The sequence below is a fragment of the Gavialis gangeticus genome, unplaced genomic scaffold, assembly GCF_001723915.1.
Source record: "Gavialis gangeticus isolate Ggan-Ray unplaced genomic scaffold, GavGan_comp1, whole genome shotgun sequence".
NCBI classification, from domain to species: Eukaryota; Metazoa; Chordata; order Crocodylia; family Gavialidae; genus Gavialis; species Gavialis gangeticus.
The window spans coordinates 44,668,447-44,682,593 of record NW_017729032.1 but is presented as its reverse complement, the minus strand read 5'-3'; the positions used below and the strand labels follow the sequence as shown (position 1 = coordinate 44,682,593).

The following is a 14,147-nucleotide window of genomic DNA, read 5'->3' as shown; positions in this document are numbered from 1 at the left end:
CTATAACCATAATGCTGGTTCCCTCTCCCCAGGTGCCGCACTCTGCACTTGTCCTTGTTGAACCACATCCTGTTCAGATCCGCCCACTTCTCTAACCTATCCAGGTCTGCCTGGATGCAGTCCCTGCCTGCCGGTGTATTCACTTTACCCCACAGCTTGGTGTCATCAGCAAACTTGAACAGGGTGCACTCCACACCCTCGTCCAGGTGACTAATGAAGATATGGAACAGCACCGGCCCAAGGACCAAGCCCTGGGGGACTCCACTGCCCACACCCTCCCAGGCTGACATCGACCCATCCACCACCACCCTCTGGGTGCACCCCTGGAGCCAGTTTGCCACCATGTGACTGCATTCGTCAATGCCACAGTCCCTCAGCTTGCCCACCAACATTAGGTGAATGTTCTTTACATAAAGTGATATAAGGTGCATCTAACAAGGTAAAATCTATGCCAGTGCTGAATGAATATGGGGAATACAGCTTCCCATAATAGCAGATCATACCTTAACTAAAGAATTTGATCTTCACTGCTCTCAGTCAAGAGATTTAGGGTGCAGACAGAAGTGCAGTTCCCTGGTCTAATTCATGGCACTTCACATAAAGTGCCATGAGTTAGACTAATTCTCCTGACCCAACAGATGTTAGCTATTGGGTCAGGAGGGTGGGGGATTGAGCTCCAATTTGAAGCTGATCCAGAGAGAGGGGCTGCATCTCAGCATTCTTTTCCCCTAGCCCTGCCCCCCTCTCCTGGACCCCCACGCTGCCTCAGGATGGGAGAAGGAGAAGGCGTGGGAGGGAAATCCATTCCGGGGCTTCCACAACCTACGGTGGAATGGGGAGATGGGCATATCAGAGCCCCCAACCTCAGGGGGCTCCAATCCACCTGCCCCACTCTCCAGCATTGGCTGGGCAGAATGAGTTCCCTCACTCACCAGAATGAGTTCCCTCAGCTCCCTTCCCCCCCTTCCCATTCTGAAACCAGTGCTGGGAGCAGGGCAAGGCTGCATCAATGAAGGCGGGGGAGGGGGCACTCCACTTTGGAGTACCTGCCTTTGAACCCTCATATAATGAAGGTTCAAATTGTTGCAGGATTAGGCCCCTTTCAAACACTCTGCAGCCATGCACTTGTGTTAGATCATGAGTGTAGAGTGTTTTCAGGGGCCAGATCAGGCAATATTTATCACTTCTGTCTGTGCCTTTACTCTCCGTTATCTCCAAGAGCAAGGGAGTGGATAATGGGAACTTTTTCACAGGGCTCTAGTAAAATAGGGTTTAAAATAGAGTGGTTAGCTGTTCACTTAGGACTAGGAACTGAAGGCTACATCTTTCTAATTACCAGGGATTGTGGGTTTTTATTTAAAACAATTCCCAATTTTTAGTTAAAAGAAGTAACTCCAAATTCACATTTTTCCACAATTAAAATGAAACGCTATTATGTATAGGGGAAGGGATCTGTGCACAGATGTGCACATGAGTGTATGTGTGCACTCATGCATAGCCATGGCTTAACTGCAGTGACTGGGACATACATATGTGGCTGTGGTATGCTGCAGTGGGTGGGATGTGGCAACTGAGTGGAGCTGGGGAGGGGAATGCCCTCCCCCACCAACAAGTTCTTTCTTACCTGCCGCTTATAGGCGGAGGAAGAAAATATGATTTGGGTGGGCTGAGAGCACATGTGCACAAGCACACACCCCTGCCCCCCTGCCCCAGCAATTCAGCCTGTCATGGGGAAGGGGCAAGGAGACAGATTGAGGCCCCCATGGTGAGGGAGGGAGTGGAGCAGACACAGGGGCAGGGGCTGGGGTGAATGGGTCCCCAGGGCCAGGGTGGGTTGTAGGACACTCGGAGCCAGTGCGGCTTGTCCAGGGGCACAGTGGAGGGTGACCACTGCTGCTCACATCCCCAGGGAAGGCACAGGGGATATGTGACCCCCTCTGATCTGTGCTGCCTGCAGGGTGGAGATGGCTGCCGCTGCGGGCTGTGCTCTGAACCCCCCTGCCAGTGTCCCAGCAGCCACGCGATGCCAGGTGCTTCCTGCACACTGCCTGCAGCACCTGCCCAGCAGTGGGAGGCACATGGTGTTGCATGGATTCCGGGGCACTGGCAATGGGGTGCAGCCCGCAGTGGATGCCGCCTCCGCCTCACACACAGCACAAATCAGGGGGCACATATCCCCTGTGCCTGCCCCAGGGGTGCATGCAGCAGTGGGAGCCCCACCCCCCCCACACCCCTGAATGAACCATCTGGGCAGTGAGCATTCCACAACCTGCTCCAGGGCCCCATTCACCCAACCCCACAGGATCCTTGATCTGCCACCCCATGCCCCTTCCCTCCCCCGTGCCCCTTCCCGTCCACACATTTACCTGCTCAGCTGGGTGCTGCTTCACATGGGGCCTAGCCAGGCTGAGTTCCTGCCCACCTGCAGGCTCTGGCTGCTTGTTCGGGTTGTGCAAAGTGGGACCTATTTGATTCGGATTTGGATTTGGCCCAAATTGGGGGACAGTGATTTGATTCATTGATTCGGATCACTGCTCCTGATTTGATTCAGCTGAATCCAAATCTGAAGATTCAATGCTGATTTGGAGAATCAGTGATTCGGACATAGACACAGCTTTAAATGTTTTTTCTACATACCTCGAGGTACCAGTGTGGCTCGTGAATGCTGCAATGCTGGGATGGATAGAGAGTCCTACAGGAGTGCGGGGGGACTCCCCCACATCCCACAGAAGTGCGGGGGGTACTCCCCTTCTGCTGCCTATGTCACCACCCTAGGGAGCTGCATGACTGGAGCCGCATGAAGAAAGCATGCAAACAGGAACACATCTGGGCCCGGTGTGTGAGTTAGCTCAGGAGTTTGTGTGGAAGGCTGCATGGGAAGGGCAAGAGGCCTCGGAAAAAAAGCCCGAGAAGCAGTTGAATACTCAGTAGTCGCATAGTTTATTACCCATACAATGGTGGGGACACATTGTACAACGTGGTTCCCACCTCAACCCCAGCTGAAGCTCCCCCCCTTCATGCCACTGAGGCCTCTACCCATATGGAGCCTATGGTTCCAGCCTCCACCTAGACAGAGCACCTGGCTCCAGGCTATAGGGGCCACCCGGCACAGCTGCCAGCAACTGGGAATGAGGAAGGTCACCTGCACCTGTGGGATATGCTCCTTAATGAGGTCTCTGGAGTGCCAGGTGATGGTGCACAACTCCCTTCTGAGGCACACAGAGGGAGCAATCTGCTGCCCAGACCCCTGGCCTGTGAGGTCTGCTGCCTCCATATCTGGGATGTAGCAGAGAGGATTCCTAAACTTGTCTGGCCCTCCAACCACTATCCCATGCTCCTCATCCATGTGGGCACAAATGACATAGCTCAGAACAATCCTGACTGGGTCATGAGTGACCACAGGGCTTTTGGGGCTGGGCTCAGGGATACGGGGGCACAGGTAGTTTTCTCTTCAGCCCTCCCTGTTATAGGTCATGGGCACAGGAGGGATAGATGCATAGAAGAAGTGAACAGAAGACTACGGTGCTGGTGCCACTGTGAGAGTTTCAGCTTCTTTGACCACAGAATACACTTTAGAGATAGTGGATTGTTGGGAAGGGATGGCATCCACCTCATGCCAAAGGGGAAGGAGCTTTTCTCAGCTAGAATGGCAGACCTCCTGAATAGGGCTTTAAACAAAGATTGCCAGGAGACAGGTGGATAAATACCACAGCAATGGCAGGCTTAGTTGCCTGTATACAAATGCCAGGAGCATGGGGAATAAGCAGGAGGGACTGGCCCCCCTGCTAAGCAATAAGGAATACGATCTCATAGGGATAACAGAGACCTGCTGGGACTCCACCTATGATTGGAGCATAGAGGGCTACACCATGCACAGGAGGGATTGGGTTGGAAAGAATGGGGGGAGGGGGCTTTCTATGTTAAGGAGCAGTTCATATCCTTAGAAGTGGAGTTTGGCTCTAGAGAAGGGCTACTTGAGACCTTCTGGGTTAAATTGCAGAGAGAACATGGTGAAGGGGATATAACTGTAGGAGTTTATTACAGACCACTGAACCAAAAGGAAGAGCTTGATGAGTTCTCTAGAGAACTGGCAGATGTTGCATGGTCTCGGAGCATGGTCGTCATGAGTGACTTCAACTACTCAGACAACTCATGGGAAGAGCACTCAGCGAAATCTGATCAGTCACAAAGGTTCCCCACTTGTATTGATGAGCTCTATCTGACTCAAGAAGTCTACGGGCCAACAAGGGATAAGGCAGTACTGAATTTGGCCCTGGCCAAAGGAGATGATCTAGTGCGGGGTGGGCAATTATTTTGGGCAGAGGGCCGCTTACTGAGTTTTCGTAAGCCATCCATGGCTGCATGACAGGCAGCCAGGGGCAGATAAATATTAATTTTCTAAATTTTTTAGGGGCCCTGTGGGCCAGATAAAATGGCCTGGTGGGCCACATCTGGCCCATGGGCTGCATTTTGCCCACCCCGATCTAGTGGGTGACCTGATGTTTGAAGGGAAGCTACTTTCTCCGTCCATCACAAGGCAGGGAAATCAGCAGAGCTGAAATCCTTGATTTTAGGAAAATGTACTTCCACAAGCGTAGGAGTTTAGCTGGCAAGGCCCTGAGGGACCATGGTCTGATAAGGCAGGGGGTCCAAAACAAGTGGTCATTCCTCAGGGATGCAATCCTTGGAACACAAAGTAAGTCCATTCTGGCCCACAGGAAAGGTAGCAAAAGGGCTGGGAGATGCTCTTGGCTCAATGGGAAAGTCATGGACCTCCTGAAATTGAAAAGAGAAACTTACAAGGGATGGAAGTCAGGAAATACCACCAAGGAAGAGTACACAGCAATAGCCCGCACCTGTAGGGAGAGGATTAGAAAAGCAAAGGTGGAAACTGAATTCAAATTGGCAACGGAAGTCAAGAGCAATAAAAAGCCCTTCTTCAAATACATAGGAAGTTGGAAAAAAAATAAGGGAACATTGGACCCCTGCTGAACAAAATGGGACAGCTGTCAACTGATGCCCAGGAGAAATGCAAACTCAACAATTATTTTGTGTCAGTATTCCACCAGTCCAAGGATGGTACCCTGCTTGACAGGATATAGGATGATCAAGGTGGGGGCGATCACCTACCTACAATTGGCAAAGATCTCGTGAGGGAACATCTAGAGAGGCATTTTTTAGAACATCAAATCAGCAGGCCCAGATGAACTGTATCTGAGAGTACTGAAAGAATTGTCTGACATCATCGTATGACCCATGGCAAGACTATTTGAGAACTCACAGTGCTCAGGAGAGGTTCCAGAAGACTGGAAGGGGGCCAATGTGGTGCCTATCTACAAGAAGGGCAGGAAGGAGGATCCAGTGAATTACAGGCCAATCAGTTTGACCTCAATCCCTGGAAAAATCCTGTAAAAAATTATCAAAGAATCCATTAGCAATAGGCTAACAGAAGGCAACATTCTACCAAATAGCCAACATGGTTTTATTGCAGGCAGGTCATGCCTGACCACCCTCATTTCCTTCTATGATTGGGTAACACACCGCCTGGATAAGGGAGATGAGGTTGATGTCATATACTTGGACATCAAAAAAGCCTTTGACTTGCTCTCCCATGATGTGGTCATGGTAAATTGGAGAACTGTGGTCTCAATAACCCAACAGTCCAATGGCTAGTGAACTGGCTCCGAGGTAGGACCCAGAGAGTAATAATACCTGGAACTGAGTCAACATGGTGCTTGGTGACCAGTGGCATCCCACAGGGTTCAATACTCGAACCAGTGCTTTTTAACCTGTTCATTAATGATTTGGACTTGGGTGTTAAAAAAAGAGTGGCAAAGTTCTCAGATGGCACCAAATTGTGGAGGACTGAAGTCAAACTGGAGAATAGGCCTGAGGATACAGGCTGACCTGGACAGGCTCACAAGGTGGGTGGATCAAAGCCTGATGATGTTTAACACTGAAAAGTGTAAGGTGCTCCACCTGGGGAGAAACAACCCGCAACATACTTACAGGCTTGGTAGTGCTACACTTCCCAGCACCTCAACCAAAAGAGACCTGGGGGTCTTGATAGACCATACAATGAACATGGGCCACCAATGCGATGCCATAGGGAGCAAAGCAAACAAAACACTGTCATGCATCTACTGATGCATCACAAACAAGACTAAAGATGTCATCCTCTCGCTTTACTCAGCATGGGTGTGGCCGCAGCTGGAGTACTGAATCCGGTTCTGGGCACAACACTTCAGGAAGGATGTGGAGAAGCTGAGAGAGTCCAAAGGAGAGCTACGCATATGGTTAGAGGTATGGAGAGCAGGCTAGACAACGAGAGGCTGAGAGACTGGGTCTGTTCAGCCTGGAGAAGACAAGACTCAGAGGGGACTTGGTGGTAGCCTGCCAATATATAAAGGATGCTGTAGCAGCGCGGTGGCTGTGGTCTCCCCTAGTGCCCCCTGCCGTGCCAAGTTGGTGTTGAAGCACCCTCACAATCTCTCCTGCCACGTCTTTGATGTCCTGTAGTTATGTAGGAAGGCTGCCCGTCATTCCCTTGACTACAGTTCTGCTGGTTCCCCCTGCAGCTCGGTTCCATAATGGGGTTCCAGGCACCCCAGCCTTATTGGCTACTCGTGGCTCCAACCACCCCTGTACCACGCCCCAAGCCTCGCAGATGTACCAGACATTGTTTGGTCGATTTTATTCTCCTGCGTCCCACCGGCGCTTCTGGCTTGCCTCGCAACCGTGCTCCGTGGCACTCATCAACAATCTCCGCCCCTTTTCCGGGGCGTCTCGCAACTGCCCTCTTTGGGGCTGGGGTCAATGCACCCCTGACTGATGTGCCCTCTCTGGCACCGGGGTCCCCACGCTACTGGGGAGCCCCTATGAGGCCTCCTCCAACTCCTAATAGCCTCACCCTGTCCTCCAGTGTAACAACAACAACAACAAACAATAACACAAGACCCTGGTCTATAACACAAAGTTAATCCTCCTGGCTAAACGTTCTCCAAACCACACCACATCTCTCACCCATGTAACTAGAGGCTTATACATCCAGGCCTTTTTCTCTTTCCTACATTCAAGGCCGACCTCTTTCCCTTAGTCAGGCAGGACTCCTTCTTCCTGGCTACCAGCAGAGGCAGAGGCAGAGAAAAAGAGAGAGAGAGCACTCACAGCCTCCAGTCTGTGTCTTATAGTAGTCAGCCCTGCCCCTTCCGGTCAGCTGACTCACCAGGGTGTGGGCCCTTAGCTCCTTCTGGCTGCCCCTAGCAACCAGCACCTGAGCCACTACTCTGGCTTTCTAAGTAGCAGGCTCCTTAGTGCCCTGTTACAGATACATATCAGGGATTAGGAGAATATCTTTTCACCAGGGTTTCCCAGGGGAAGACTAGGACTAACGGTCATACATTGCTAGAAGACCACTATAGATTAAACATAACGAAAAATGTGCTTATAACTTGAGTGTCCCGTGTCTGGAATAGACTCCCCCCAGAAGTGATACAATCACCTACTCTGGATATCTTCAAAAAACACCTGGATGCTCACCTTGCTGGGCTCATCTGAACTTGAGCAGGAAAGATTGCTGGAGTCAGAGGGGCTGGACCTGATGATCTCGTGAGGTCCCTTCCAGCCCCTAACATCTATGAATCTATGACTATATATCTATATATTAGTGGTGTTTCATTTTAATCATGGAAAAATGTGGATTTGGGGTTACTTTTTTAAACCAAAAATTGGGGCCATGTGTGAAATTTCACCACTTTTGGCTCATAAATACTATGCGCTTTAGAACTGATTCATCAGTTCTTTACCACCTCTGTTATTTTAATCAAAAAAGACTGAGCTCAAGGTGGTTTTAAAAATACTCCCATTGGTCTGAATAAGTGGAGAAGTTGAATTCAATAATATTTACCACTCACACTACACAGTGCTAAGGCAATAAAATCAGACCTTACTTCTGGAATGTTGATCTTCTCCATGTGACTTTTTTATCCCTTAAAATTTTGAGTAAAGAAAAAAATACTTGTCATTCTCATTAGATCAGTTTATATGCTAACTTACAACGAAAAAAGACTTGCTACCTACCTCTGGTTGCTTGAGATGCATCATGTATCCAGTTCTGGTGTTCATGATATCAGACTTAATTTGGTTTATAAGGTATACCTATGCTCTGGATGTGCATGTGCCCTCCAGTCATTCCTTCATTTTCTTTGCAGCACAGAATCCAGATAGCATAGGCTTCTGTAATGCTGGGAAAGATGGTAGGGCATGGAATCCACATGGACAACATAGGTCAACACAAGAGCTGTCTAGTAAGAGTCTTTTTCTAATATGTTCTAGACTTCATCTTAACAGTTTGTTCTGGTGGTAGTTTGCTACCTCACATCTACAGTGCTACATACAGTATAGAATCCAAGTCTTGTTCTGCAAGGTGAGGCAGTAACTTGTGAGCTGTGCTGACGGCTAAGTTCACTATGTCTGAATATCAATAATAGATAAATTAAGCTGATATTAGCATGATCACTACTGCTGTATGCAGTATATTATACAAGTCTCCTCAGGGCTCTTGCTATTGATGAGGTTTATGGAGGGGCATGCATGATCCCTATACCTCCAAAGATGAGAAAAACATAAGTGCAGAGCCTATACTTAGACCCTCCATCTTTGGACAGAATGTTTGGTGGGTCTTGTCCTCATTCTTGGTTTCTCCATCTGCAGAAGAATCTATGCAGAAATAAATTCCTGATAATCCCCACTTGACCTTCTGATAAGTACCTGCTTGGTAGGCTTGCCAACTATCCATAAATGTACACTGGTAGGCACACAGTAGTCTTTATTTAGTGGTCTGTTCTGGGATGAGGGAACAGAGCCAGAAGGGGCAAAACTGGGGAGTGGGCTGGTGGAGGCAGCATGGTGCAGGATATGGTGTGGGGCATCAGGTTGTGGGATAAATAGAAGACCCCTGGGTTGAGGGCAGTATACTATAAAACCATTTCTACAGTCAAGCAGAGTTGCCAACCCAAGAACATTTTTTGCTGATACTCTACAAACTTTTTACTGACAACCAAACTTCTTTTAATATGGGTTGGTGTTAAAATCCTAAATTTGAACCCAGCCATTGTCTAGGGCCTGGCAGAAGGGTTGCATGTCACTAAAAAAGTTTGGTTGTCAGTAAAAACTTTGCAGATTGTCAGTAAAAGAATTTGTCGTGGGTTGGCAACTCTACTGCTCAGCTGGTCTTCCAAGACATTCAAGTCTGCAGTTGCAAAGCTGCTGGTATGATTTGCTATACCTGAGGGAATCTTATTATGCTGACACTGGCAATGAGAAAAAACTTGGGAATGGCTGGGCTCACCCTGCCCAATAATGCAATTGACTGGAAAGTGGGGTGACACAGCCAAGGTGCAGGCATAACCCCAACAGTCACTGCTGGCCAGAAAAGCCCACTCTTATAAGCACACATCCCATGCAACACCATGTGGTCAATCACTTACAAAAAAATGTAACTTAGTCTCTTTATGCTGAATTGTGATCGTTTTTTACTTCTGAGAAGCTCAGTATCATGCCTTCAGTGTCTCACATTTCCCTCAAAGATACTATCCAAATACCTCCCATAAAACTAAAAGCATCCACATCCATTAATTACATCATTATGGTTGCATCCCAGGTCATCTGAAGTAATATCTTAATGATTTATTGTAACAGGAAATCCCTGCCCCCATTACTAAGAAAGTTTGAATGGGTAAAACACCAGGCAGCTACTAAGGCAATTAACTGCAAGTGACACTGGAGAAAGAGAGACAAAAGGATAAGGGGGCACTGAAGAAGGGGGCTCTGAGCTGGAAAGGGACAGACTAGTCCCGTAGGTTGTAGGCTAAGGAGTTCCTCTGTAAGCTGGTTGCAGAAGGTGGACTGACTGGTGCCTGAGCAGTGCGAGAGAGCTGTGAAGAAGCCAAGGGGAACTCATAGGCTGCAAGGAAGTATTAACCCAGGGTTGGGAGGATACTGTTTGTACAGTCATGAGGCTGGTGTTCATGTTCTAATTGACACTATTAGTGGACCAGGAGTGGCTAAAAGGGGCAATAAGGAGGCCATGGATAGGGGTGCTTGAGGATGCAATAAGTACCAGAGGTCAGACTCTGAGACAGAAAGACAGACACTATTGAGCAGCAGGTGTACCCTAGAAAAGGGGCTGCTGTCCAAGCGGACTGAACCCTGGAGGCTGAGGCCTTGAACAGTAGGCTCAGGTGAAGGTTGTGGCCAGAGAGGAAAAGGGGGCTGAGGCTGTGACAGCTGAGACCCCAACAAGTGCTCCAGCAACGAATGGGGTGTGTCCCCTAGAAAGGGAAGTACCATGAGAAGGCAAAAAAGCCCCAGGTATAGGTGGACAGATCAGCCTACGCCAAGAGATAACTGACTACCAACTCTCAAGGACCTCTCCCATCAACAATTAACAACAACAAAGGTGTAGCAGGCAAGTAGTGGGAGGTAAGGTACGGTTTGAAAAAGAACCAGCAAGTGGCTCTCTGCAGGTATCCAACTTATAAAACTGAATTTTAGTGAATAGTACCATGAAAAATCTGTTAAAAAAACGAATTAGTATACGCAGGTGCCAGCTTCGGGTAGAACGTTCTACACTTACTTAGGGACTCTGGTCCCTGGACACATGTTATCATTGAGTCCATCTACAATTTGGATTTGATTGCTCCTAGCTTAAGAAAGCTAGGCCTTTTCTGATGCACTCAAGCAAACAGAAATCTGATATCCTTCTCCTAAAACCAGATGTACTGCAAGAAGCTGCACTTTGACTTGTGGGTAGCAAAACACCCAAGCCATGTTTCTTATTTTCCAAAATCCAAGTGCTTCAGGTTCCAGCTTGCATGCCTCCTTTGGCCATTCTTTCTCTGCATATAGCTCCCTAGTCTATTAAATACATTAAAATATAAAATATTTCCTGTTGTGAATATTTGTTCATTCTATGAAGTTTTAATATAGGAAGTCTCAAAAATGTATGCACCTTCTGTGGTTCACTGCTATGCTGAGGGTTTGCATGTGAATTATGGGCATTTTGAACATTGACAGAAGTGTACTTGTCTGTTACAGTATTGTCATCCAGGTTACTATATTTAAAACTGTTCACAGAAGGTAGATTTTTTTTTTCAGAAGTAAACTGTGGTCATGGTGGGAACTTCAACCTAGAGCTTCCTGCTGCACAGAGCAAATTATATCAGTTAGCATAATTTACTTTATTTAAAATTTAAAAAAAGGATCCAGCATCATCTCCCTCTGTAACTTGTTTCTGCACTGTTTGAAATGTAGCACTTAAATATCCTGAATTAATTAAAGTCAAATGCCCACCCAAGGAAGGAATAGCCTTAAAATAGAATTTTAGAAGCTGTAAGAGAATTTCAAACAAGAATAAGCAATGAATTTGGAATAAATTATTTTTATTCCTTTTATCTTGGAATAAACCAGTGTTTGTTCAGGCATAATAAGTTCCCTGACTAAAACATCCATAATAAAGATAAGTGTAAATCCCCCTGGTTAGCAGAAAGCACAATGTAGTTCAAAGAACTCCACTCTCTGAGGCTTTGTCTATACACGTTTTTCCACTTTAACTAGACTGATACAGTCACATACCCCATGTGTGTACTGGTACACCAGCATTAAGGTGCTTACAGTGGGAGAGCTCATTCCCATCTAAGTACAGAAACAATCTATATTGGTATAAGATACCTTTATACTGACTGCTATAACTATACCCGCATGAGGGCTCCTACCATTATAATTTGATCTGCAAAAAGATAATATCAGTAACTGACCCAGTTACACCACTATAATTTCTCAGGTATAAACCAGCCTCAGATACCAGGAATGAGGTCAAATCTTGGTTCTGTAATGCCACAGCAGCCTACAATGCAGTGGCTGTAATTGTAGTTCCTAGCTTCTCAAGACTTTTCTTGTATGTCATCAGGTTTCTCACTCCCTCGGTCTCACTCGGCGCAGAATCCTGCAATTCTAGAATCAGGCTCAAAGCAGAAGGAACTTTACCCTCTGGGTTTGCATGAAAGCTGCCGAGTCCTCTTTTTTCCTGCTCTGTTTGTTCCAGGTCTCACTAGTTGTTTTCCTACAGTGCTACTTTGCTGCTTACAGCCCAGATTAGTACTGAGAAGTCTCTCCAATTCACTTATACTTCAGTTGTATCAACTTTCAAACACAGAGAAAAGCAGGACCGCTACTGAATTAGAAAGGTGGCATATTATATTTACTTTGGTCACATGTAAATTAAGGGCAGGGTAATGATGAATTGAGCCCATGCTCTTTAACGGTTAGACTCCTGTGTTTTAAAACTTTGGCCCTAAAGTTTGAATGTGAATCATCTACTAAAAATAAAGCAGACCCAACATATGGAATAAAAAACAGACCCAACATATAGAAACTACATGGAAGAAGCAACATTTTTGGGGAGAACAACTCCACAGAGTTAATTCGTACAAAGCTCAGATTTAACTATATTGTCATTTACTTCTATCAAGATGATATAGCCAGGTCTCTCTTTGTGTGGAAACGAATGATCAGGCAAGGAAGTTGTTGTTTTCAAAATGAATTCTAATAGCTTAAAGAAAATGAGTACTTACCTCTACTCAGTTCTGGATTAGGGGGAATATTGCTTGAGGCTATTTGCAGTCCCTTCACCTGAGAAGACATCAGATCTTTGTCAAATAGAATAGCCTTCCTCAGTCTGAAGACAGTAAATGCCTGCCTCCTGACACATGTGCAGCTGAGTTTCAGGAAAGAATCTGCTCCTAATTCCCTGAAGCCAGATCAGGGCGCACACAGTCACTCTTGATCCAATAGCTTCTTAATCACTTCCTCCATTTCCAGTTCTCTTGAGAATCCCTCTATCGGCTCTCACAGTCTCAGCCTCTTTGGCCTCGCAGCATTCTTAGTGAGAGAGAAGAAAGAGCTGAACTGAACAGGATGTAGAGACAGGATTTTGCAGTCCTTTATCTATGTACGGTTCTTCTCTGGTTGCTACTCACCCTAAATTTGTAAAAGGTGTTTTGTTTGCTCTTTCCAGAGCCACTGATTTCCTAAAATGTAGAGATTTCCCACTGCAGGAACCCCACCTCACTCCAAAATACCTTCAGGTTTATCTCTCTAGTTTTAATGTCGAAAAGCCCATCTGAAGGGTAAGGATTTCTGAATATTTTGGTATAAGCCTCAGAAATACATAACAGATATAATAACAACATGGATAAGAATCTATTTATGGCTATGAAACACATCTGTCCACAGGATGGACGCTTCATACAGTGCTGGCAGCCTCTTATCTCCAGGGATATCTAAGACGCTCTCACATACCTAAAGCTGCTCCCCTCATTTCATTTGTTGACATCTTCCTTCAGACTCATTACTTGCTTGTCACCCACTGGCTGAAGGACTGTGGTCCTGTCAAATAAGCCATAATAAACCAACTCCCTCTAATGGCACATTTTAGTACCACACCTACAGTATTCTGTATTTCAAATGTCTCTAAGGGTAAAAACAGACGAACAAAGAGGATCAAGCTGCGGCAGGCATGCAGGAATTCTTGGGCTGCACAGGATCAGGCCCCTCAAGCCCCCAGAGCACCTGCCCAGGGTAGCTGGAGAGTACAGGCAGCTCTGGGCTGCCTACACTTTCCCACCACAAAGCAAACAGACAGGAGTCCACTGTAATAAAGTAGACTACCTTTTGTTGCACCACCAAGGTGGTGTGACAAAGGGTAGGGACATCTATTTGTTCACAAACTTGAAACATTTTTACAGTGACACAAATGCAACATCAGGTGATATCTATTTCTACTCTTAGGCCCCTGGCAGATCACCTGCCACAGATGCTAACCTAATCACATGACTGGGATCTAAGGAAGTTTATGCAGTGACGTAAGTTAGGTCTCTGGTGCCCAAGGACCAATGCCTACATTTGCACCCTGCCACACCTCCCACCCCTCCCTCTGTCCTTCTTGTAGCAATACGTAAAGTCTCCCACCCCAGGCCTGTTTGGTTACCTGTTTCAGCCAGGAAGGAAATGAAAGTCCTGGCACACCAGATGCAGGGGGAGGAGTGATGGCCAGAATCTCTGGCTGGAGCAGGTAACTAAATATCCAG

At 46.9% G+C, this 14,147-nt stretch overlaps 1 long non-coding RNA gene across 1 annotated transcript in view; it reads right to left on the bottom strand.

The window, feature by feature from the left end:
- The window catches only part of LOC109303477, a 25,653-nt gene extending 12,453 nt beyond the window's left edge, over positions 1-13,200 (bottom strand). Inside the window, exons 1-2 of the long non-coding RNA XR_002099132.1 lie at positions 13,038-13,200; positions 12,633-12,939 (exon numbers count right to left, since the gene is read on the bottom strand). This is a non-coding gene — a long non-coding RNA (uncharacterized LOC109303477). The remainder of the gene's footprint in view (positions 1-12,632; positions 12,940-13,037) is intronic.
- Between the last annotated feature and the right edge of the window lie 947 nt (positions 13,201-14,147).